The following is a 27,028-nucleotide window of genomic DNA, read 5'->3' as shown; positions in this document are numbered from 1 at the left end:
GGATATATGCAAGGGGTGGGCGTTCAACACAGCAGTTAAGGTGTCACCAATAAGCCACTGCTTAGGACGTCCACATGCAAAATTGGAGTGCCTGGATGCCAGTCCTGTCTCTGCTCTTCATCCCAGCTTCCCACTCATGAGCACTCTAAGAGGTGGCAGGTGAGGGCCAACCACTTGGGTCCCAGCCACTCATATAAGACCTGGAATGAGTTCCAGGTTTCTGGCATTGACCTGGCCCAATCTCAGCTATTGTGGGCATTTGGGGAATAAACCAGCAGATAGAAGACCAACCTCTCTCCCCCCATCTCTCTCTGTTCCTCTGTGCCTTTCAAGAACATTTTAAGAACACATGCAGCCGGTGCCGCGGCTCACTAGGCTAATCCTCTGCCTGCGGCGCTGGTACTCCGGGTTCTAGTCCCAGTGGGAGCGCTGGTTCTGTCTCAGTTGCTCCTCTTCCAGGCCAGCTCTCTGCTGTGGCCCGGGAGTGCAGTGGAGGATGGCCCAAGTCCTTGGGCCCTGCAGCTACATGGGAGACCAGGAGGCAGCACCTGGCTCCTGGCTTTGGTTCAGTGCAGTGCGCTGGCTGTAGCAGCCATTTGGGTGGTGAACCAATGGAAGGAAAACCTTTCTCTCTGTCTCTCTCTCTCTCTCACTGTCTAACTCTGCCTGTCCAAGAAAAAAAAAAATGCAAGACTTTGAGTTTGTAAAGCAGTTCAGATGAGGAAACAGAGGCTCAGAACGTGCAGTGATAGCCCCGGATTACAAAGCTACCAAGACATACAAATTCTTTCTGAGCCCTGGTCTCAAGGACACCAAGATTCATTGTTTCCCCACACTGATAAGAAATGCAAAGAGCCACATTCCCATACTGAACTCTCACCGGACTCTCCCAGACACTCCCTGACATTGAGTCACTTCTGCATCTGCCCTCCTTCTGCAGGGCAGGGCTTGATGGGGCAGGGCAGCCAGCTGACGTCCAGAGGCCAGCAAGATGCAAACCTGAGCAGAAGAAAGTATGGGTTTGAAAATCTCTCTGGTCACCCGTGGCCTACACTTTCAGACAGTCCAGAAATGGACGGTTTGGTTTGTACATCCACACACCGAACAGATCACTCAGATGGCTGACCTGCAGAACCATCTGCTTGTGTGGCGTCCACCATCTGTAGCTGCCCTGTGGCAAGAGGCAAAGCAAGTCAGACGATGGTAGGATTTGCTCCTGACACATAGAACCACACCAGTGAAGGGGGACAGCCAGCATGAACATGCTTTTAAAACACCCAAACTATGCCATCTGAAATCCTCATTTGTTACCCACTAATTGGTCAGAGCTGTTCGGATAGATTGTAAAACAAGTAAACTATGAAATAAGCAAGTGCTTTATGATATTAAAATTATACAATTCTTGCAGCTTGTAAATTTCTCTAACAAATCTCTTGATGGAAACCTTCTAATTAAAATAGAGATTAAAGTATAGGAGAGAGACCCCAGGGACCCTTGAGGGCACTGAAAGAAATTCAAGAGGTCGCGTAGATTTAAAAAAATAACAGGCTTCACACATACATGCATTCCTGTTTTTCAAATTCATGATTATCAAAATGCAAATTTGCACTTAACAAAATGCAAATCTATATATAATTGTTACAGAATCCATAATAACTCTTGTTCTTAATCATTTAATCGATTTTTCCTAACAGTACACTTGCTATTTATGGAAACTGCTAGAAGAAAAAGGCACAAAAAGGTGATCCTTACATTCTTGGAGTCTGGGAATTGTTTTTCCGATAGTGCATCCATTGAGTCATGAGCATGAACCTTTGACACAAGTTGTCAAGATTTCTTCACAGGCATAAGTGATCTACATCTGACTCAGCCTGCAACTTCTTTGGTTCTTCCTTTTCCTTGACTTTTATCAACACGAATCAAGGTTGTAAGCCCTCTTCCAGTGAGTTGTAGTGGTACCCGAGGGCAAAGGCCACTTCCTGGCTGGAGCCTCCCTGACTCTGCGTGCACACTTGCTCTCCCCAAGTCCTGCCTACACACCATGCTTCACAATCCCTTCATTGTACCTCTTAACTCTCACCACTTCTCACATCCGCTTCCTTATCTCCAAAGAAGGGGAGGGGCTGAGGTCCTGCCTCTTGGGAGGAGGTAGCTATAGACCCAGGAATCTTAGTGTAAAAATGAAGGAATTATTACTAAGGTTGCTTCCATGAACTTCAGCAGGAATCACGGGCTATGCTAATAGTCAGGAAAGTTACACTCTTGACACCACTTCTCCTTGCCTAGCCCTCTACCACCCAGTAAACTGAGGAGGAAATGACCCTAAATGTGGAAAGCAGTGATCTGGGAGAAGGTGACGGCACGGGGCTGGAGAGGAGGCAGTGGATGGTAGCGAGGTAAAAATAGAGGTTAAAAAAAAATAGATGGTCGAAAGCTACAAATACTGGAGGCAAGTCCTGCAAATAGGAATGAGAACAGCTAATCCTTGTGAAATGCTTATGATTGTCCTAAGGTATTGCTAATTATTATACCATCTTAGTCTATTCCCTGAATAAAAAATGATATATATATATATATATATATAATTATCATTTCTTCCATGGTGAAGGCAAGTGAACTTAAAAGCAGACAGGTTGAGTAAGTTGTCCCAAGTTACTCTCGCAGTTACCCAGAAGCTGAGTAGGAATCTTGCCCAGAAGAGCCTGGCTGCGAAAGTGCACCCCAGGCCATTACAACTGGGGACATGGAAGTCTCTCATAGCCCCCAGATTCCATTCTGTGCCTTCTTAAGCCTGGGGGAAACAGACACAGAGGAGCGGAGGGTATTGCTTCGGGGGCACCTGCTCTGAGACATGGTGTTGAGCAGTATGTGTGCTCAACCTTTAGGACAGCACTTTGTGGAAATTATTACAGTCACCCTCCACTTAAACTCCTCTACTGAAAGATTGCCTGAGACCTGATGGAGTTCGTTAATTTTTCACAACATCCCACTAGGAAGAAGAGGTGGGACTCACTTCCGGACAGGAATTATCACAGGGCACCACTCCTAGCTTCTGATAAGTGCTCCATAAAGCAATTGTAAATTAGTTAGATAATAATCCCAAGGTCAGGTATGTCCCTGACCTACAGACAGACAACTGGGACAGGGAAAGAAGGGCAGGAGATAAGCCTTTCTCCCTCCTACCCAGCAACTCAGCTTCCTTTATTCCTTCCTTTGAAATACATGTGGTTGGCACCCACGATGTGGCAGAAGCTCAAATAGAACCTCTAATAAAATGAAACTTCTTAAGCCCCAATAAGCTTATAGTAAAAGGACAGCGACCTGTAACAGCTGGAACAAATACAAAAAAATGCCATGGCAAAATAATCTTGTTTCCACGTGTGGTGACATTAATTCAGTACTGGATTAGGGACACCGTTGTGGTGGAGCAGGTTATGCCGCCACCCGCAATGCAGGCATCCCATACTGGAGTGCCAGTTTGAGTCCTGGCTGCTCCACTTCCAACCCAGCTCCCTGTTAATGCTTCTAGGGAAGCAGCCGAAGGTAACCCAAGTGCTTGGACCCCTATCACTCATGTAGAAGGCTCAGGTGAAGTTCCAGGCTCCTGACTTTGGCCTCGCTCAGAACTAGCCGTCATGACCGTTTGAACAGTGAGCCAACTGATGGAAGATCTCTTTCACTCCCTCTTTCTCTGTTACTCTGCCTTTAAAATAAACAAATCAATCTTTAAAAACAAAAGATAATACTAAATGATGAGCAGAAACTGGCAGGGCAAAAACATGGGGGCAGCTGCTCCATACTGAGAGGACTGCATGAGCATGGGACGCAAGTCTGATCACACAGGAAAACAGTCTCCCGTACGGCTGGAGTGAACCAGGGATGTGACAGGACGGCAGAAGCTAGGCTAGGCAGTGCCTGGTGTGTGAAGCTCAGGAGTCGGTGCTCATCTGCAGACACTACTGAGACAGAAGAATGCAGTAATGACCTGATTTGCATTTTAGAACATCTTTCTAGCAGAAACTGAAATAAAATGATCGGGGAAGAGAAGTGGGATGGGGAGGTAAGTTGGGTGATGTTTCTGTTAAAGGCTTGGTCAAAAATGCTGAGAGTGGTAGGACCCCAGGGTCACCCGAGGTAAAGGCAGAGTATCCAGATTTACTCAGTGTTGTAGAGAATAAAATACTGTATCTAACACGGCCAGAATGTATATCTGAAAAAGAAATGTGTAAAGCAAGTAAGATTTCAGGATAGTATATCAACTTAAACATTGTGTGTTTACTGAAATCATTTCAATGCTGCTTGATTGTACCACAAAGGATTTTTATGGACCCTCTGATTAGGGAAATACTAGTGTTAAAAAAAAAAGAAAAAAAAAAAAAAACTTGAGGCCAGCATTGTGGCGCAGTGGGTTAAGCTGTTATCAGCATGTAAGAACTGGTTTAAATTCCAGCTGCTCCACTTCTGATCCAGCTCCCTGCTAATGCACGTGGGAAAGCAGTGGAAGGTGGCCCAAGTACTTGGGCTCCTGAACCCATGTGGAAGACCCAGATGAAGCTTCTGCCTCCTGGCTTTTGCCCAGTTCAGCTCCAGCTGTTGCAACCATTTGGAGAGTGAAACAGTGTATAGTTCTCTCTCTCTCTCTCTCTCTCTCTCTCTCTCTCTCTCTCTCTCTCTCATAACCCTATCTTTCAAATAAATAAATCTTTAAAAAAAATTCCTACAGATCCTAAAAGGGAATATTGCAGTCTTTCCTACAAGAAATAATTAGGACCAAGGCAAATGCAAGAAGGAATGGATGAACACAAGTGACACAAAAATTTAGGATCTATGAGTTGTGGAGAGATTGTTCAGATGAAAGACAAGAGTAGAAGCTCCGGGTGACAGAGGATTCTGCAGGAAATGTGAGACCTAGAAAAGCAGCAGCAGATGTGGAAACGTAGAAGACAAGTTCAGTTGCGGATGTGCCAGGACAGCAGTGCCTGTCGGATACTGAAATGAAGAGACGGTGGGGATACGGACCAGAAAGTTATCAAAGCAGCTGAAGCCAAGCACGGGGAGGAATTTCACCCAGAGCACTGGGTTCAGCCAGGAGAGCTCCCAGGAGACAGCTACTTAAGGAATGGGCACTGAAGAATGACATAGAAAATGAAATGAAGAAGACATTTGCAGACATCTGGGAAGATACTCAAGGAAGAGGCACATCACCAAAGGTAAGGGAAAGGAGATTTCCTGCGAGACGCGGCTCTGAAAGGCCAAGGAGGGCCTCTTCCTTTGGGCACAGGTGAGCAGGAGCAACTTGAGTGCTTTACAGCACAGCGCGCACCTGCAGGGGAGAGCACTGCCAGTGTCAGCAAGCACTGAGGAAGAAGCAGACAAGACCCAAGACCTACATGAGTGCACTGGGGGCACAGCCAGCCACGGTGGTGCTCACAGGAATGAGTGCAGGCATTGCTGTCAAGTCTTCTAAGGGGCCATGCTGCAATAGTCAGGCAAAGCACACGTCACATCTGGGTATTTTTTCACAATCGATGTTATATGCCCTGTTTCCGTTCTTTGCAAGCAGAGGAATAATCCCCTAAAGATAGTCTTTTGCAGTGCTCCTTGGGGGAACTACAATCCACTAAAAAGGCTGCACTGGGGGTTAACTAGAGAAGGTACTGAAAGCATCACTTCACATTTAATAAAGGGGCCACTTCTTATTTAATCTTTCCAGATACAAAGATTTTTTTAAAGTAGTGACCATAAATAATTCTGCCCCCATGTCTAAAATAATAACACATGAAAATTGCATCCCTAAGTTTGCCGTTATTAGCACTTTTGTTCTTTCTCTCCCCAACAATTACTCTTCTTTGGCCAGACTGAGCCCTATTGAAAGGGTATCTGAGAATGACCCCATTTTCTTATGTCAATGTCAGAGTCCACTGGCCACTGGCAGATCTTGGATGGGGACCCAGCTTGTGTCTAAAAGCCCTGTGTTTGTTCTAAATTCGGATGCTCTCAAAACAGGTGCAAGTGTAATAGGAAAGAAGACCAGCTGAGCCATCCAAAGTGATGTTTGTTCATCTGCGAAGGAACTCCCAACACTACTTCGCCCTCATATTGCTGCAACACACTTGGTCTTTTGCAAATGAAGGAGCACAGACAGCCAGGAAGGCCAGGTTAGCACTGCCTCCATCTGGGCTCGGAGTCCGTGAATAAAGTCATTACACGTCATCAGGAAAAAAGCTGCAGCTGCCCCAGCACCAGCACTGCGTCTCTAAGCAGAGAGTTCAGCTAAGTTATGCATATTCCCCCTTCCTGCTGGCTTTTTAGTACAGTGCTAGACTTGCTTGGTGTATAATACTTATTTGTCCAAGCTAACAAAATCTCTTGCATTTTCTTTCCTTCTTTCTCATTTGGAAGGAAAATTCTCATTGCAGCTGTTGAGAGAAATTGTGAGTTCTAACCACCAACATAACTCTTGCAGATTTTCTTAGTCATTGATGGGAAATGTTCGGTCTTATCTGGGTTTGTTGTGCCATCTACAGCTTCCTGTTACAAACAGGAAGTGCTCTCCCTTGTCTTCACATACATAGGTGTGTATGGAGCTCTTATATCAGATTAAAAATACAATTTGTTTGTTTGAACATCTCCAGTGTTTCCACTAGCATGATTCATGAGGCATTATTGGGGATCACCTGTCTTCCTGAGGTTGTACAGGGGGCAGTGATACCTGGGCCATTGTACCATATTCTTGGTGTTCTGAAGTAGGTGTGATCTCATTTTCTGCATCTGGAGGCTTCTGCTGTGCATGGGCTGTTCCATATTTAAGAAGACTGATAGATGCATGCGGGGTTGAGTGAGGAGATCTTGCAAGGGGACTGTGTCTTCTTTCCCTGTCCCCTGCGGCGCATCGCAGACCTCTGTGATACTTTTCTAAGCAAAACTCTGACACGTGTCTTGTGCTCTTCCATAACTGTCCTCATGCTCTTTCAGACCCTTATTAAGCTCCTTACATAGACAGCCTTGTTCTTTGCAGATCGTTTTTTCATTTTTCCTATTTTCTGTGATTTTCTCACATAGTTAATATTCCAGCGCCTGTTCTTTCCTCTTCTTCATTTTAAATGAAGAATGAAACTGTATTTCTGTTGTGACTTTAATGTCAAATATATATATGTATATATATATATGTATATATGTAGTCAGACTTTGTTCTCAAATTCCTCTGCAAAGTAGGTGGTAACTGATTGTCTCATACTCTTTCATCTGACCTTGCCCAGTGAATCTCATCGTCTCTTCAGCAATGGATTATGTTATTTCAAGCTTTAAATGGGATATCCTGGACTGATAACGTCTTTCCTGCTCGTCTTTTATTTTTTTCTGAATGCGTCTTTCTTCTGAGCATGTCGGAGCTACCCATTGCATTGTTTCCCATCAGCTTGTAAAGCTGCCTAGACTAAGTATGTCCAAGACGGAGATGGCAGTGTTTGCTGGAAATCCACATTCATGCTCATCACTTGGCAAAAAACACTCTCACACAAATATTATTTATGGGGATCCAAATTACTAATGTATTTCTCAACTGTACTGCATGCTGGTTTCACTCACAAAGCAGAGATTTAGCACTAAGACCCCTGAGGCAGCTAGGATGCCAACGCTAAAATGATGATAATCTTGTCTGCATTTTGATGTTAGTTTGCTAGGAAAATCCTTGCTAGGTGATGCTTTTGGCAGAACAATGACACAATAATTTGTACCAAGCAACCTCCCAGGTAAGAAGGGTAAAAAAAAAAGCCTGGGAAGCAAGTAACAAGATTAAGTAAGAACACGGGAGGGAGTTCCTCAAAACCAAATCTCTAAATGACACCCAGAAATGTCAGTGGAAATTCAGTCAGCACGGTCTTTCACAGGATTGTTATGTCAGAAATCAGCTTTTGATTGAAACAGCTCAAGGATGACTGGGATCTGGGAGAAGCTGTGACTCCATCAATATAACCTGTGGACGGATCGCGAAGTTAGAGACGCTCTGGGCCTGGGAGGGGAAACTCAACAGGCACCATGGAGCTGAGTCCCCACATGTGTGGCTACTGACCAGTGAGATGCAGTTTTGGTTATATTGCAGCATTGACGGCTTAATCTTTAGAAAAATGGTGGGAAGGCACTTACAATTTTTTTTTAAGATTTCTTTAATTATTTTAAAGGTGGAGTTACAGAGAGGGAAAGACAGAGGCAGAGAAAGAGGGATCTTCCATTTGCCACTCCCCAAATGGCCACAACAGCCAGGGCTGGGCCAGGCCAAAGCCAAGAATCAAGAGTTTCATCCAGGTCTCCCACGCAGGTGCAGGGGTCCACGGACGTAGGCCATCTTCCATTGCTTTCCCAGGTGTATTAGCAGAGAGCTGGATGGGAAGTGGAACAGCCAGGATCAAACCAACACCCATATGGGATGCTAGCACTGCAGGTGGTGGCTTATTCCACTATGCCACTCACAATTTAAGTGACTTTTTTTTCCCAATTCAAGCACTGGTTCTCACCCCAGTGAGAGGGTGTGACTTCTCCCCATGAGCTACCGGGCAACATCTGGAGATGCTGTTGTTGTCACAAAGGGGAAGGGGTTGTCACAGAGGATAAGGGTCCAGAGACGCTGCCAACATCCTGCAGCACACAGCAAGGCACCCCAACAGGGGATGACGCAGGCCAAAATGTCAATCAACCCAAAGTTCAGGAAGCTTCCTTCAGATCACTAGGACACACAATCGTCTTGTTTGCTACTCCTGATTATGTTATAACCCTAATTATAAACACGTCCTGCAGTTAGACTCTGCTTCTGCGGAAGTCGTCAGCTTCGGCTTCCATTTCCACACTCTAAAACGCATCTGACCTGTAGCAGGGAAAGGAAAAGCGTATGTGCGAGACAGGGTCATCCGAAACGAGGCAGGGTTTTCACCCATCGTGGTTAAAGGTAAACTAACTACTTTTGTGATGAGTTTGACTTCATTATTGATTTTACAATAATGTCAGAGTTAATCACAATCAACAATTTGTAATGTATATAATTGCTGAGTTTTTTTCTAAAATACAATTACAAATCAGTTACTCATTCTCAGCACCAAATGAGGGAACCAATGAAAATAAGCACTTGGTTTTCTGAACCTGAGGAGCCACTATCGTTGGAGGCTACGGAAGGAACAGGACTAGGATCCTAATGGAAACCTTGCAATGAAAGCCCGAGGCACTGACAAGCACTCTAAATTCCATGCTCCCCAGTTTTCATGCATTTCCTTATCTCCGTAATCAGGAAGTGGCTTAAATCTCTGTGTGGTGATGAAAATGTGTATTCTCTTTTAAGTTTTTAAAACCTCTAAATTGGTTACTTGCTAATTATGGTTTTCATGTCTTCAGCTATTAAATGGACAGAAACAATGCGGGTATTGAAATTTCCAAATTACACCGTATCCAGTTTCACAAATGTAATATTACATGTTAGAAAAACTCATTGTGTCTCATTCAATTCAGTCGCAACATAATGCCTGGGTATTGAACCGCCCCTGCAGGGCTTGGTGCCACTGCACACTCGCCGTTGGCCTCGGCCCTTCCCCGGCAGTGCAGAGTGGGCAGGGAATGTCCGCTGGGGCTGGAGCTGCTCTCAGGGACCCATTCCACTGGGGCACGTGCCGATGTACAAGCCAGCCTGCTTCCCAAGGCAGCTGCTGAGTGTGCTCTGTGCTTCCGGGAAAGTCCAGAATGCTTTTCGACAAAGGAACGTCAGCTTCCTCCAGGGATCCAAGCAAGCGATGTCACTGCGCTTCTCATGCTGCACCCTGAGCACCGTGGCTCCCTGCCCTGGCTTTCCCTGCAGGAAGTCACAGTGCTCTCCGGGGCTGAGGCACCTGTGGCATTCAGTGCCCCAGAAGCACAAAGGCATAGGAACCTCTGTGCAATGGTCAGGCCTGCAGCTCCCGTCAGGCTCGCTCCTTTTCCATCAGGCGATAGCTTCCTTAGCACCTCTCTCTCTGTTAGATTCCTTGTGTGTGAGTCACAGCCACTTCTAAAAAGTCACGCTTCCTGCAGGTCGCTCAGCAGTGCCCATCTCCAACTGGCCTGAAAGAAGCAAGAGGATGCGGCCACACCTCTCTCATTACCCCAGGGTTTCACGGCATGGCCCATGGACTCCAGCCACTGGCAGTGAGGGGCTCTTGACAGCTGTGTCTCCTTGCAACTAGCCCATCTGCTGGCACACGCGAGACCAACACAGAATGACTAGGAGAATAAACAGGCTCATGGCGGAGCCTTGCACTCTAAATCATAAACCGAACCAGAGAAAGGAAACTACTGGGCAAGGGAGAGAGGTGGGTGATGCTACAGACTGAATTGCGTCCTCCAAAAAGCATCCATCAGGGTGCTAGCCCCCAAAGCAGTTGTGTTTGCAGGGATGGCCTTGCAGGAAGCAATGAAGGTTAAATAAGATCAGGAGGCAGTGTCCTAACCCACAAGGGGCAGTGGACTTAGAAGAGGGAGAGACGGGAGGAGGAAGACCAAGGAGAGAGGCCAGGAGAAACCAGCCCTGCCAGCACCTTGATCATGGACTTGCAACCTGAAGCACAGTGTGAGAGTGAATGTCTGAGCCAACTGGTGTAGGTGGGACCACAAGTGCCAGTGGAATGCCGCCTGTATACCAAGCACAGTGGTAGCCTGGGCCATACCCTATCTCACTTCAGTATCTCCAGGGACTCTAATATTGTACTACCAAAATGTCATCAAAACAATCCCACGTGGAATGCTTTGTCTTCTTACACTTTTTATTAAAAAAAAAAAAAAATGGGGGCCTGTGCCGTGGCTCAGTAGGTTAATCCTCTGCCTGTGGTGCCAGCATCCCATATAGGCGCCGGTTCTAGTCCCGGCTGCTCCACTTCCAATGCAGCTCTCTGCTATGGCCTGGGAAAGCAGTACATGATCACCAAGTCCTTGGGCCCCTGCACCCACGTGGGAAACCTGGAAGAAGCTCCTGGCTCCTGGCTTGGGATTGGCACAGCTCCGGCCATTGAAGCCATTTGGGGACTGAACCAACGGAAAGAAGACCTTTGTGTCTGTCTCTCCCTCTCACTGTCTGTAACTCTACCTGTCAAATAAAATAAATACAGTCTTTAAAAAAAATGAACCTCTGATTCCTATGATCTAAATCCAATCACTGACACCCTGGATTAATGCTCACATTTTATTGGTCAATTTTTCATTGAAATAAAACTTCAGTCCCCCAAGTGTGATAAAATATACCTAAAATAGAACATTTAAAACATTTAGTCTCTCGACGTACAGAGAGTTTACAAGTCAGGCATATAGCAGTCAGGAGGAAGGGCTGTCATTCTTGGGCATGCTTATGCCATTTTGACAGTGTCTCCACATGTACCAGTTGAGGTGCCCCTAAGATAGCCGTCACATATGCCGATCTTCATACTCCATTATTAATTGTTTTCCTCTTCTAGCTTGTTCACTACACTGGTTATTTAGCTTGTTCATCTCTAAAGAAGGCACACTGCACACACTGCTTCACAGGATTCAATGAAGCAATGCATGTGTGGAAGCCACTTGGGACCCACCTGGCACGCAGCAGGAACTGAACAATTGCCAGGTGTCATTGCAGCTGTGTAACCGTCACTGGTGTGACTGCTCCACTCTCTTTCATAACCAAGCAGAGCACAATAACCAGGTCATTACAGGCCCCTGGTGACTTAGTGCTGGCTGCTATCACGAATGTCCATATGCTCTAGGTGACCTATAAGCCAGCAGAATTTATTTTTCCCGGTCCTGGATGCTGGAATTTTTCTGGATGAGGATGCAGCACGGTGGGGTTCTGATGAGTGCTCCCTTCTAGCAGTCTCCGAACATGGCGGACAGAGACGGGGCAGCGCTGTTGCTCTTCTCACAAAGGCACTAATCTTGTCATGTCAGCTTCATCTTCCTGACCTGACCACCTCCCCAAAGGAACCTCCCAATACCATCCTACTGGGGTTAGCATTTTCATATGAATTTGAGAGTGGGAGACTCAGACCTGTAACCATGACACCCAGTATGTGGGATGAATGAATGAAAATCACTCTACCTCAAGTACAGTTAAGCCAGGGAGAACTCAGGCTCTCTGAATAGGAGGATGTTTTCAGATGGTTCTGATGTCATTCTGCTCTGTACTAGCTCAGAAGGTGACCCTCAAGGAAAACTTAATTAACATCAGATGGAATTCTTTGAAAGAATAGTGAATGTGCAAATGTTACAGGGAGGCAAGACTTCTGCAGATGAGTCACACGAAGGGAAACTTCACCAAGCCAATTCCCTCTCGAATTAAGAGGGAATAAATTTAGACTTCTTTCTCTATGCAGCTTTGTAAATAAGTTACTTCTGGTTTCCTTGGAAGTTTTGGTAGTGGTAGCAACCTCAAGCCAATTTGTCCCAGCTTTTAACTTCATTAACTAAAATATAGGGGTGTGATAAACACGATCGTTCACTGGGTTCTTTGTCTTATTATTTTTAGTTGTGTTATTACATTGATCTCAATTCTCCAATACACCATCTTTTACTCTTGAACCTTTAACAGAGCGATATTTAAACTCCATTTACTTTTTTTTTAATTTTACTGCTTTGATATGGTATGTGACAAAATAAACTATGAACTTTTAAAAGGTCAATAAACTACTCAGTATTATCTTCTGACCTTGTTGTAAGTAACCTCTAATAACATCTACCACATTTTGAAGACAGGTTTTAACTTATACCAGCTCAAAAAAGAACACATGCTTCAGTTCACTGTGAAATTATTGTATTAGAAACAATGTGGGGTCTTTTAGTAAGTAAATACAAAATTGCGTGTTGTATCATTTTTTGATTTGGGTTCTGGATGCATGCACGTGCATGCATTTTAAATAGTAGATTGAGATTTAACTATAATTATAACCTCAAATATGTTTTCATAAAAGGATGTTTCTAATCTTTTTCCGAAAAAAAAAAAAAACAACGGGTATATTTTTGTAGTTTGTGTGTGTGTGTGTGTCTGTGCATGTGTGTCCTGTTTCTAAATTAGGGCATGAGAGTTTTCAGGCTGCTCTTTGCAAGCACTTTCTAAAAATAATACACTGAGGACATGGAAAGTCTTTATCCTGAACAAATGAAAAGACAATTCGGATATAATTATCACTACATTCCCCCTTTTTAACATTTAGTTTTGAAGAGCTGGAGACATCCTGAGATTCCATGTAAGTAATTGGATTAGATGAAAAGCAAATTATCAACCTGCTGATTAATTTATCTAGAAGCAACTTTTCAGAATCAGTTTCATTCTTGTGCTCTTCCATATGTATTATGTATTTCTCCATCAGTGTTTTGAAACAATAATATACTCTGAAAGAAGGCTATCCTACTGTACTTATGAGTAGCATTCAGCTGTGTGATTGACACATCATAATGTTTGCCTGGTTGCTGCTAGGCACCACGCACATGGAACAGAGGTTCCCACAGAGCCTCTTTAAAAGCAAATTCAAAATCACACTTTATCAGCTTTTCCATAAAGCAGGCATGGAGACTATGGGGAATGCCTGGAAGTTGGTGATTCACCAAAAGGGAAGGCCTTCCTAGAGCAGTCTTTCTCTCTCATTGACTCTATCCTCCCCGAAGGTGAATGTGGAGGAAGATCAGCAGCAGTCCCGAGTCCCTTCTCAAAAGGAAGAGATGAAATATGAGGGTACTATCATGAGAGCATTTCAGGCATGGAAAGCCAAGACATAGTGGCAAAAACGGTTCTGCATCAAGGATCTCTGTGAATGAGACCCCAGTGGAAAGAAGGTGCCATCAAAGAAGGAGGAACCTTTCTCTGAAGGGAGGATAGAACTTACACTTTGCATATGGCCTCGTCTAAATAATATCAGAGTTGGTGAACTCAAAAGGCTTCCATAGCCTTGGCAGCTCATGTCAAGAGCCTCAAGGGATCACTGATATCATAAATAAGAGTGTCAGTTGTTAAATCAACAACAGGAGTCACTGTGCACTTGTTCCCCATGCTGGCTCTGTCCTTAAAGAGTTGTACTACAAGAACTAAAAAATGGTAAAACTTGATTTTGAACTATGCTTTATACTTTGTGCATCTGTGTGGGTGCAAATAGTTGAAATCTCTCCTTAGTAAAGAGTTGGTCTTCTGTATATAAAGTCAATTAAAAATGAATCTTAATGGAAAATGGAATGGGAGAGGGTGTGGGAGGTGGGATGGGAATGTGGGTGGGAGGGTGGGAATGAGAGGAAGAAACACTATATCCCTAAAAGCCGTACATATGAAAATTTGTATTCATTAAATAAAAACCCTCAAAAAAAGAAATATGAGGGTCCTTCAAAAACTTCATGGAAAGTGGGATAGAAGGATAAGGGTTTTTGGTACAACACTTTGTAACATGCATTTCCTGGGTTTTGAAGATGTGCCAAACATGAGGCTGGAACTGAAGTGAATAAACAGTGATGATTCTGATTTCTAAGAGTTAGTTTGGGTTAGATCCATCTTCTTTTCCTCTACTTAGAAATGACCTCACCGTGGCCACCTCACACTCAAGCTGAGGGTGAAATGTGTAATGCCATATTACTTCCCTCCTTAGCGTGGGAGGTGGAGGGAGGGTGCCACCATCATGATGGCATGAGGGCTTCACTTTTAGAGCAGCAGGTTCCTAGGGCACAGGTACGAGGCTGTCTTTACAATCCACACGAAGCAAATGCCTGAACTGTATTCCAAATCCCTCTCCTCTGGGCCTGCCGTGGGCTCAGCTGTGAAAGCCACAGTCCCTGAGGCACCATGGCCAACACCACCAGTGTCCTCCACCTCTGAAATTCTATTAATATGATTTTCTCTTTTCTTACCCCAGCTCCTTGGGAGCATTCTCTGACCCCTTCCATTTATCTCAACTTCTGACTCTTCATCATAAGACCGTTTCAGTGACTTTCCACAGTTCAGCCCCGAGTGTTTCTTACCAAACATTTTCCTCCTTGCCTTGGGCTGGTCATTAGGTCATAAAGGGCAATCTCTGTCATTAATCTCACCTGTCCACATTCGGGGCTTTGGTAGCAGTGGAAATCCACATAAAACTCCCGAAGCACCATGCTTTCAATCCTTATAACTTACTTTAAAGTTCACATCCTAAAATAGTTCTCACTGCACGCAGTGTGTGAGGATTCAGATGTAGCCATTTATTGGAAGGAATTCTTGCCAGATTAATCTCGTAAAAGTGCTGTTTTCATTTTATCTTCACCTTGCTCATAACACACGTCACTGTCTGATTCAAAGCCCTCCATCTATTAGCTTAACAAAGTCAATTCAGCCCACTTCCCAAAATAAATTAGCAGTAGGATCCTAAAAATTATGGAAGTTTGGGGATTCTGTAATTAAGGAGACAGGAATTCAGAGGCATACAACCACAGGCATTGATGTATCTATAAATGAAGATGAACGTTTACATTATTTGTCTCAGTTTGACTTAGAACATTAATGAGGAACTAGGATAGGGACTCACTGACCCAATAAAAATGTTCACTCCTACTCTTCTGGACTTCATTTTTATATCTGAAAAATAAATTTTGATTGAAATGTTTCTAAATTTGTATGCACAGACACAGGCACACCTACCCATTCATAGTCTGATGAAAGAGATCAATATCTGGACCACCTCAGCAAACTCCTCCCTTTGGACTGGAAAGTGCATTAAACTCGGAGTCAAGGAAGGAATTCTGGTCTTTGCTCAATGATCTCTAACCATGTGAACACGAGCCATTGTTAACTTTAGCTTTTTCATCTATTGTCAAAAATCTCATTGAGACTCAGATTGTGCCATTATATGTGGGAAGCAGGTCTCCATTTAGCAGGTTGGTGTACTTACATGGCTATAGCACCCCCAGTGAATTATGTAGTATCTTGATGTCCTCATTAATAAGAAGCCCAGCAGCTCTTTCTTAATATATCCCCTCAAACCCAAGTGTTCCAGAGGCTGATTCCATTGAAAGGTGCTCAGCATCACTTGCAAACAGCAGAGAGAGAACTAGAAAGTCACATCACCTCCTTTACTGTCTTCGCCTTGGCACTGCTATTGAGCCAGGTCTAAGCAGTCCTGTACAGGACTCCTAATATCCTGATTTGAGATGCTTCTGCCTGTGCAGAACTGACCACATGACAGAGCAGAGCCTCACACTTGGAGGTGTGGAAATGACACGAAAAGCACGTATCTATTTGCTGAACACTTGACTTAGTATAAGGTTAATCTTACATGTAGAAAGTTAATTGAAAATAGATCTTAGTAAAAAAATTAAAATGGGAATAGGAGAGGGAGGAGGGGTGGGAGTGTTGGTGGGAAGGCAGGTAGGGTGGGAAGAATCACCATTCCTAAATTTGTGTTTATGAAATGCATGAAGTGTGTATATATTAAATAAAAGTTTTCTGGAAAAAAAACAAATAAAATTTTTAAAAAGTAAGTATCACACAGAATGAAAAATGTAATTAAGGCTTAGAAGACTCTTGGATTTTATTGACCTTGAAGCTTTGGGTTTCCCAAATTACATTGAAAACAGGCAGGCTGTTTTGTAGTAATGATGGAAATTGAGGAGTGTAGGTTCCTCTGTTGCAGTTATTTAGTTGAGAGAATTCCAGAGTAGGCTGTGATGTGTGTCCTTTGAGAGTGTGTGTTTATTTGAATTGGGGCTCATATCATTGGAGAGACACCAGGCAGACAGATGTGTATAGAAGTTTGATTCATCAGAGGACTATTCTGAGAGTAAATGAATCACAAGTCAAGGCACATTAACCAACACTCCTAGGGGAACCACACCAGCAACTGAAAAGATAGATAAGGCATTTTTACTACTGCTAATGAGCCTTCAATAGAGGAGAGAAAATATTACTTTTACGTAAAGTGTCCTCCTAGAGTACATTCATATGCCTGCCTCTGTCCCCCAAACCAGGGCACAGAAAGAGTGACTGGGTCCAGTCCGCAAAAGACCCTGAGCGCAAACTCTGCAAAAACCGGCCTTACCCCCAAACATGGGGGCCCTAAGTTATACTGAAATCTCAACATCAGTCTTGGGAGCTTCCTTATGAACTTTTCCCATCAGTAGGCTTTGCTTAGAGCCACCCAGCTCTATACCCAGAAGTTCTCTTCTGAGAACTACTCAAAAAACTTAACACTTGTCCTCATTCAGCCCCAGCGAACAGCTTCCCAAACATAGCACAAAAAGGAATAGTGCATGGCTGTGTCCAACCAACGGCCTGGTTTCCTCTGTTGCCCAAAGAAAGGGGTTGCCCAAGAAGGACAACTCGGGAAGATTTCCAGAGACAGATGCATAGCTTACTTAGAAAAAGTAGAGCATCTGGGGCCGGCACCGTGGCTCACTTAGTTAATCCTCTGCCTGCGGCGCCAGCACGCCATATGGGCACCAGGTTTTAGTCCCCGTTGCACCTCTTCCAGTCCAGCTCTCTGCTGTGGCCCAGGAGGGCAGTGGAGGATGGCCCAAGTCCTTAGGCCCCTGCACCCACATGGGAGACCAGGAAGAAGCACCTGGCTCCTAGCATCGGATCAGCACAGTGCGCCGGCTGCAGCGCACTGGCCACAGCGGCCATTGGAGGGTGAACCAACAGAAAAGGATGACTTTTCTCTCTATCTCTCTCTCTCACTGTCCACTCTGCCTGTCAAATAAATTTTTTAAAAAACAGAAAGAAAAAGAAAAAATAGAGCAACTGACACATATAAAAGGGCTTGAAAAGGTTCAGGAGAAAATGGACTTAAAATGTGTATTTTCCATGAACTTTTTTTTTTTGACAGGCAGAGTTAGACAGTGAGAGAGAGAGAGAGACAGAGAGAGAGAGAGAGTTATAGACTGTGTGTGAGAGAGAGAGAGACAGAGAGAAAGGTCTTCCTTTTTCCGTTGGTTCACCCACCAAATGGCTGCTACGGCCGGCACTGCACCTATCCGAAGCCAGGAGCCAGGTGCTTCTCCTGGTCTCCCATGCGGGTGCAGGGCCCAAGGACCTGGGCCATCCTCTACTGCCCTACTGGGCCTATGCCCCTTCATATTATTTTTTGTTGTTTTACCTAGTGTCTTGTTACACATTAGCTATTGGTACGAACTATATACAAACGTGATTTAAATAAACTACATTATTTGCCAGTTTTTCCCTTTCTTTTGAAACTCTAGAACATTTATAAAATGAACCACAGAATGCAGTAAATCATGATGCACACTCCTATGTCATGTAGGATTTACCCCATATTTGCTGTGAACTCGCTGAGGACAAAGGTGATGTGTATGCTTTTCTGGAGATTTCCAAAGTACAAGCATGGGAAGGACATATGATGGATTCTATAGGCATTTGTCAATTTACTGATTTAGAAACACTGTTACAACTTTCAACTTAAGTAAGCATTTGTATGCAACAAGGTATGTTTCTTGCTGGCAAGACGCCTCAATATTTGTTCTCTGTTGAAGGCTTTTCAAAGATACCTCTGTGTTTTCAGTTTCAAGGATGGTTCCTCATGGCTGCTTAGAAAACTGTCACTGCCTTATAGTCATGCTCCCTCCCAGGAGCCTTGTGAAGAAGGAGGGCTTGTACACACACTGTTGCATAGGAGGGCTGTCCAAGCCCATTTTCCGTTTCCATAACTAAATACTTGCGGCCATGTAATGTAGGAAGACAAGAGGTTTCTTAGCTCACAACTTTGAGGTTCAAAGGCATCCATATTAGCTCAGCTCTGGGAACAGAAGGCGTTACAGTGACAGGGACAAGTGCACAGGAGGAGGCCACACGGCCAGACCAGAAGCCAAGGACAGAAAGAGACTTATCTCATTCTTTTTTAATGTTGATTTATTCATTTTTAAAATGTGTTTGAAAGGCAGCGCTAGAGAGAGATCTCCCATCTGTTGGTTTACTTCTCAAATGCCCTCAATAGATGGGACTAGACCAGCCAGAAGCCAGGAACAAGGAAATACATCCAGGTCCCCCATGTGGGTGGCAGGGACCCAAGTACTTGAGCCATCATTTGCTGCCACCCAGCTGTATAAGCTGGCAGCCAGATCAGAAATAGAGGCGGGAAGGTGGCATTGTGGTGCAGTAGTTTAAGCCACTAAGGATCTCAGACTCAGCCCTGCCTCTTAGACGTCTCATCCTCTCACTATCTCAGTTACACTCATCCGGGGTACCGAGCTCCCAGCAGACGAATCCTGGGGAACACACCCAAACCATGTCCAAACCAGAGCACGCACATTCAAATAGTATGAGCTGCAACTGAAACAAAGACCTGGGCACACACACACACCCGACAGCCTACTCCACAGCCTACTTTCAGTGACTCCTCCATTGAAGGAGCCGACTTCACAGACTGCAGGGGTAAGACTGAGTCTGCCTCCCGAGGCTGCAGAGCACTATGCAAATGTAAGGCCCACTTCAGTACCATCTGGACTCTAAAACTTCTACTGAAATTCTAACTTCTGGTAATCCCTACTTTCCTGTGCCATCTCCACATTCAACAACCTTTTCCTGTGTTGGGGCAAGCAAGAAAATAAGCATAGAACTCCAATAAAAGTATACCAGAAACAGGCCAGTGCCGCGGCTCACTAGGCTAATTCTCCACCTTACGGCGCCAGCACACCGGGTTCTAGTCCCAGTCGGGGCGCCGGATTCTGTCCCGGTTGCCCCTCTTCCAGGCCAGCTCTCTGCTGTGGCCCAGGAGTGCAGTGGAGGATGGCCCAAGTGTTTGGGCCCTGCACCCCATGGGAGACCAGGAGAAGCACCTGGCTCCTGGCTTCGGATCAGCGCAGTGCACCGGCCGCAGTGCGCCAGCCGTGGCAGCCATTGGAGGGTGAACCAATGGCAAAGGAAGACCTTTCTCTCTGTCTCTCTCTCTCACTGTCCACTCTGCCTGTCAAAAAAAAAAAAAAAGTGTACCAGAAACATATTCCAGCCTCCCCTTGCATACGGTAGCTCATTATTACATCCCATTTTCTAGGTAAAAGCTTCATTTGTCACTTGTACATCTAGCTGACTTAACATTAAAATACCCTCTCTCCCGGGGCTGGCTCTGTGTCGCAGCGGGTTAAAGCCCTGGCCTGAAGTACCGGCATCCCATATGGGAGCCAGTTCTAGTTCTGGCTACTCCACTTCTGATCCAGCTCTCTGCTGTGGCCTGGGAAAGCAGTAGAAGATGGCCCAAGTCCTTGGGCCCCTGCATCCACTTGGGAGACCTGGAGGAAGCTCCTGGCTCCTGGCTTCAGATCAGCATAGCTCCAGCCATTTCGGCCATCTGAGGAATGAACCAGTGGATGGAAGACCTCTCTCTCTGTCTCTACCTCTCTCTGTAACTCTGTCTTTCAAATAAATAAAATAAATCTTTAAAAAAAATACCCTCTGTCTTGAAGTCAAAATGCTTATATGAGCAAAAGCTGCATTTATGTGGTTATAGAAAGGTGCAGCTATGGAGGAGGGATGCTAGCCTGTTTTCATTTCAACCCAAAAGCCACATTTTTAGCTACTTACCAGAACATAGCTAGTGAATATGCAGTTTGTCCTTGACAGTGAACCAACTCTGGCAGCCCAAAACCCATGGGATCCTGACAGATAACATCAAAGAAGACAAGTAGAGCAAAAAACTAGGGTGAAATTGAATGTGTCTTGTGGAGGAAAAACTCTAACCAAGATCAGAGGTTTTATGAAAATTTTAAATAATGTAAACATTGCTAGTCTCAGGAAGTTTAATGGGACGTGAACAAACTTTAGAGGGAAATATTTGAGCTAAGCTTCACCAGTAAAAATCACTTTGGATGTCCCTAACAGGCAGATGGTCTGTTTGCTTGTTGTTGATCAAATGTCAGAAGGCAATGGGAAGTAAACTAAGGTGAAGTCAGGAGTCAGCAGCAAACAGAAAAAAGGGAACTCAGAAGCCTGGGCCACTGGAACTCCACAGAGGGAAACCAACACTGAGCCACTAAGCCACTAAGCGTGGCTGTTTCCAAATCAGGTCTGGGAGGGAAAGATCATATCGATGTCACCCTCACTGAGAAGGGAAGATATCCAGGGCCATGGCTGCCAGCGAAACCACTTTCTCCCTCTCACCCTCATCCCTTCTGGTACCAAAATTCTTCTAATGTAATTCATCCTGAAATCACCCAGCAGTAATGAGAACCAAAATGCCTCAAAGGTAGCATTGTTAAAGTCCATATTCAAATCCAATTTAAGTAAATCTGATGAAAGGTATTTGCATGATACAGAAACCTGGGCCTGTGAACAGAAGACAAAGATGACAAGAAGAGGTCAAGGGGCCTCCTATATAGAAAGTCAATTTTTATGGAAGTTTTCTTATTTCCAAAAATTTGCCTGTCCTGTCATGCCAAGAAGCATAAGCAAGGGTTCTAATTTCCTTGTGAAGGACCCGTTTACTGAGCAGCTATTATGCTCTGGGTCTCCTGCAAAGGGAATGCCCCAAAAGACAGGCAGTGCCCCTGTCCCGACCTAGTGAGACAGACACATAATCACACAGCCCTCTGACTGCTGAATGATGAAGCCCTCTGAAGGCACGGGGAAGATGTGATTCTTCGGGGGGTAGACAGCTCCTGGACCACCATTATCTCGTTGTCCTCACATGCCTCTAGCCTGCTTCCTACCACCACCACTTTACAGTGCCATCAAAAGTTAATGAAGTCATCCAATCACATACAAGTTGGTAAACATACAGTTCACCCTTCATCTTCCTCATTTTTTCCAGATCTGGGTCAAATGCTAAGGCCTGTGACAAGTCTTCCCCAGTTCCTCTTTGGGGAGCCAAATGTGTTGCCTTCCCCCGCAACACTAAGTTCACCACTGTGGGAGATGCCTGAGGTTCTCTGGGTATCGGAGGACCTCAGGCATGGCTGATGCTCAGCTGGGCACATGGGAGGACTGTATCAGCAGTAAAAGCGCCTCACCTCTCCTGAGCCATGACTGCCCATTGTGGTCCTCCATGAATAAATACCGCAAAAGCTCTGCCATTATCACTCTTTGCCACCATAATTTGTCTCCTGCTCACCTCCTGTCTAGGAAGCAGGCAGACAGAGCCTGAGATAATGAGCATCTTAAGGAACAATTTCACAGAGCCCAGACTATAAATCATTCCACATCTCATCATTTCAGCCCATATGAATGCCTGATGAGCAAGGTTCATAGGCCTTCCTGGGACATCACACTCAGGAGCAACAGCATTGCTCCTGGATTGAGTCCACTGTTAGTAGAGCAGGATGGCAGAGGCGCTATGTGAATAAGACAGGTCCGGGCATCCTGAGACTCCTTCACATGCAAAGAGAAAATCTGGTTCTCTTCTCTCATCCCTGCTTCCCCACACGAAGCCATACTTTGCACCACGCATTCTTGAGCTGACCATTCTTCAAAGAGAAAGGACCACTAAATACACATCATGTGGGATAGGAATGAACTATTGCAGCACACCTCAAGAGATTTTTCATCCCACATTCATATTAATTCTCCAAAACGACACTATAGCCGCCATGCCCTGTATTCCCCAACACTTTCCAAAGTGCCCAGGACATAGAAAGAATCCATTTAATATCTGTAAATTAGTCAAACAGCAATACAACCATTCATAGTATCTTGGACTTCTTTAGCTTCAGAAAATAAACAAATTAGTAAATAATGGAAGACTGCCAAGTTGTGATAAATGGAAGAGAATATTACTGAGGAGCCAATATTGCTGAAGATTCAGAGGAGGTCTTCATTAAAAAAAGATCTCAGCAAAAAATAAGAGTGGGAATAAAAGAGGGAAGAGAAAAAGGGGTGAGAGTATGGATGGGAGGGTGGGCATGGTGGGAAGGATCACCATGGTCCTAAAGTTGTAATTATGAAGTATATGAAGTTTATAACTATAAAGCTGTATAGTTCTGCATACATCCCTATGGAATTACTTCTAAGGGTACTATTTAAAAGCTTGCCATGGGACCCTAAATCCCCTTAAGCTGGGTGGTAAAAAATACCATATCAAATATTAAAGTGATCATGTAAGTAGTATTAAGTGTGTGGTAATAATAATAGGTGAAATCAAAAAGGAGTAAATGCTCAAACATGGGAAGCAGTCTACACAGCAGACTCATAGAATGACAATCCCTTTAAGTAGCACTCCGACCTCAGAATCAGCCTTAAGGTATTCTGGTCTGGTTGAAAAGCCCACTAGAACATTTCAGGCATGGAAGCCAAAACACTGTGGCAAAATATGTCCTACATGAAGGACCTCAGTAGGTGAGACTCCAATGCAAAGAAGTGGTCATCAAAGAAGGAGGTACTTTTCTCTGAAGGGAGGAGAGAACTTCCACTTTGCTTATGGCATTGTCTAAGTACTGACAGAGTTTGTGAATTCAAAGGGCTTCCATAGTCTAGGCATCTCATGTCAAGAGCCTTGGGTGATCACTGACATCATACATAATAGTGTTAATGGATAAAATAACAACAGGAGTCACTGTGTACTAACTTCTCATGCAGGACCTCTGTCCTCAAAGAGTTGTATTATGAGAGTCCTCAGTAAAACTTGTTCTCAAAGATCTACTTCATTTTAATGTGTTAAGTGGAGGATATTCCTATGTCTCATAAGTTTTAGTTGTGCCTAAGTGATCAACTCCATTGTTTGCTTTCTTAGGTGCTTCTTTAATTAATGATAAAACTGGTTCTCAAGGACTTTCTTTCTTTTAATGTGTTAAGTGGAAGATATTTTGATATCTCATAAGTTATATTATGTCTAAGTGCTCGCAAAAGATATATTGTTCTTGGGTGCTTCCTTAAATTTAATTAAGTTTCTAAAAAAAAAATAAGAAGTGAAATTAACTTTAAGATGCAATGACTGAACAGCCCTTGTCTTGACTGTTGAGGAAGTTTCTATTTTTTTCATTCAAATTGTTGAATTCTTTACTTAGTATTGAGTTGGTCTTCTGTGTATAAAGTTAATTGAAAATGGATCTTAGTGGAAAATTTGGGAACGGGAAAGGGAGGAGGAGTAGTGGGAGTATGGGTGGGAGGGTGGGTATGGTGGGAAGAATCACTATATTCCTAAAATTGTACTTATGAAATGCATGAAGTTTGTATTCCTTAAATAAAAGGTTTCTTTGGAAAAAAAATAAAGCAATAACAAAAAATATTCTCCTCTGTATCCAAATAACTTAAGAAATAGGTAGAGAAAAACATAAGTACACAGGAAATAATAGAGTTGGGGGATGTGACTATAATTCTAAGAGTCAAATGGGATTGCTAAGACTTAACACCCAATTAGGCAGACATTCCCACCTAGTAACAGGCAGTGCTAACCAGGACAGGAGCCAAGTGAAGGAGGTAGAGAACTGGGCAACATCTTTTTTTTTTTTTTAATTCTGATGTGACTTTTGTCCAAAAAAAAATCCAGAACTTTAGAAGTTCTTGGATCATAAACAGTAGCCTCAAAAACTTACAATAATTAATCGTCATGTAATTGGAGCAATGACAAGCCATCACCTCCTTCCTCCAAAGAACTCACTCTGGAACTACTGGGGCAAGTTGCTGTGAAATGTGTGCTAAGGGAGGAAATGCCTCATGATTACTCTTAGAAATTTTCTTCATTTTTGGAATCAAGATTAAGAATTGTATGTTGCCTTAAGGATAGTGGATCATTTTTTGCAAACTCCAAATATAAACTTCTGTGCCTATTTCTTGTTGTAGGATGCTTGCAAACTTGAATTTTGCACATGGTGATTTTTATAATACTTGAAAATTTTATCTAAAAGAGATCATGAACCAATTTCAAAATAGAATACACACACATGTTGAGAAAATACTTATTTTTGTAGGGATCAATTCTGATTTTCTATTAAATTTTAAGTTAGCATTAGCAAATGGTTTCACTCTTGTATCTAGGAAAACCAGAAAACTTGAGAAGATAAACAAAAACCTTTCTCATTTTCATGAAAATAATGGTCGAGGTTAGAGGGTTCTCTTGTCTGTATGGAGACAGACTTTCTTGATCAGTATAGATATTCGATCTGCATGCCACACCCTAAATATGCCACGCCAGATGATCTCATTTCTCACCATAACAGAATTGAGGCAGAGCCAAGAAAGGCCTTGCTTGCATCCTATCAGGAGTCCTTTCAAAACTGCCTGCCCAACCGCCACTTTGAGCAGTACAGATGATGATTTGAGCCACACTGTGCTTGGGAAGGTCTCTGCTAAGCTGACATTCATGTCAACAGGACAGGATTCATCAATGACCCTTTTTATCCCCTCAAAATGACTCACGTGAGGCCAAGAGTAAGGATTTTGATAGAAGAAAGCACAATAGTGGGTGGAAATGATGGCAGAAACTTTACTGATACATTCAATAAACAATTGGGCATATGTGGACTGATTGTGAGTCATTGTTTACTTACATGCTGTCTAACTTGAGAGTTAATTTACTCAGGAGTCTCAGCATGATTTATAGTTTAACAATAGGTACACAGGTGACTTCTTCCTTATGATTGATATAAAAACACAAGAATGTAAATTAAACTTAATAATAGGATCTGTGTACTCACTGCTACAACTTATCACAATTAATGCCATGCCACCTTCCAATCAATCATGGCTCAAAAATGCCAGACACAGTGTTTCCTCCTAAAATGCTAATCATGAGGGAAATACAAATAAACTCAAACAAAAGGTGCCAAGCTGGTACTGGACACAAAAGAGAAATTCCTCATTTAAAAATAAACGTGAATGAAAAATCAACATGAGAATGCTGTTCCATTTTCATATTCTCTCATTAATTCCCTCACTGAGTCATCAACAAATATGAACAAAGCCTTACAACTTACGTGGATGTCTAGAAGTCAGCATTAGCTATGCTGTTGAGTATGAGCATTATGTAACCAAAGCTCTATTTTAGGAGAATATGTGTAACATCAGCGTTTGGGATGAAGAGCAGATGAGGTAGATTCAATTATAGCAGGGGAGCAAGTAAGAAGTAATAAAATAGAAAATTCATAACAATTTTTGAGATAAAAACTACAAACCACAGCCACAAATCAGTTGAGCTGAATGGGCAGAGCCAGGAGCCAGGAACTCATCCCTCCTCCCATATGGATGGCAGGGAGCCAAGTACTTGAGCCATCATCTGCTGACTCTCGGGATGTGCCTTAGCAGGAAGCTAGAATCACAAGCAAAGCTGGTACTCCAATGCAGGCACTCCAATATGAGATGCTCGTAACAGCTGAGCCAATGACCTTGGCCTTTACTTCCCTTCTGAAACCACGATGTTACTGTTACTATTTACAAAAGAGGCAGCTGACACTGGGCTTGTGTTTGGGGGTAGGAGTGGGAGTGGCACAGCAGGTTGGTGTTAGACTATGATGACTTGGAAGTCAAGTGACCTCAATGCAGAAGCGAAGCAAGCACTTGACGTGTGAATTCAGCCCCTGTCCTTTGCCATTTCACCTTCGTGGCTCTTCGCACGCACGAGTCTGTCTCTCTCCAAGGGTGGTCTACCCTTCCTTCCTGAATCCCAGAGTTGCTCCCAATGCCTGATACACAGAAGACTTCCACACAAAATGCCTTTGAATGAGTGAATGACTGTGAATGCGTGATGTAGATACTGCTAACTTCACCACCACAGGTGTAAATGTGGCAGAGCGGGGGCAGGGTGTGGGTTCAGTGGAACAGCGGGGTTCGGTGACTCCAGAAACAAGTACATTTGAGGAGGGAGGAGGATGGGGATGCAGTGAGGAGAAGACACAGGAGAAGGGGAACAGAGTCTCTAATGCTAACATCTGAGCGATGGGGAGAGGTCAGAGAAGCATCAGAAACTTTCAGAACCAAGTGTCAGCAGAGCGGTAGGCACAGAAATGGCATTCTGGGAGTTTTCACAGGGAGGGCCGGGGGTCCTAGGAGCAGGGGGCAGAGCAAAGGCCCCAGGGGAGGCCAGAGGAGTCAGGAGGTGTGGGGAGGACATGACAGGCAGCTGAGCCCAGAAGGTCTGGGCCAATCACAGTCTCCCAGGGGCGTCTC

The sequence above is a fragment of the Oryctolagus cuniculus genome, chromosome 9 (genome assembly GCF_964237555.1).
Source record: "Oryctolagus cuniculus chromosome 9, mOryCun1.1, whole genome shotgun sequence".
Taxonomy (NCBI): Eukaryota; Metazoa; Chordata; class Mammalia; order Lagomorpha; family Leporidae; genus Oryctolagus; species Oryctolagus cuniculus.
The sequence above is the reverse complement of the archived record's forward strand: the minus strand, read 5'-3'. Positions refer to the sequence as shown.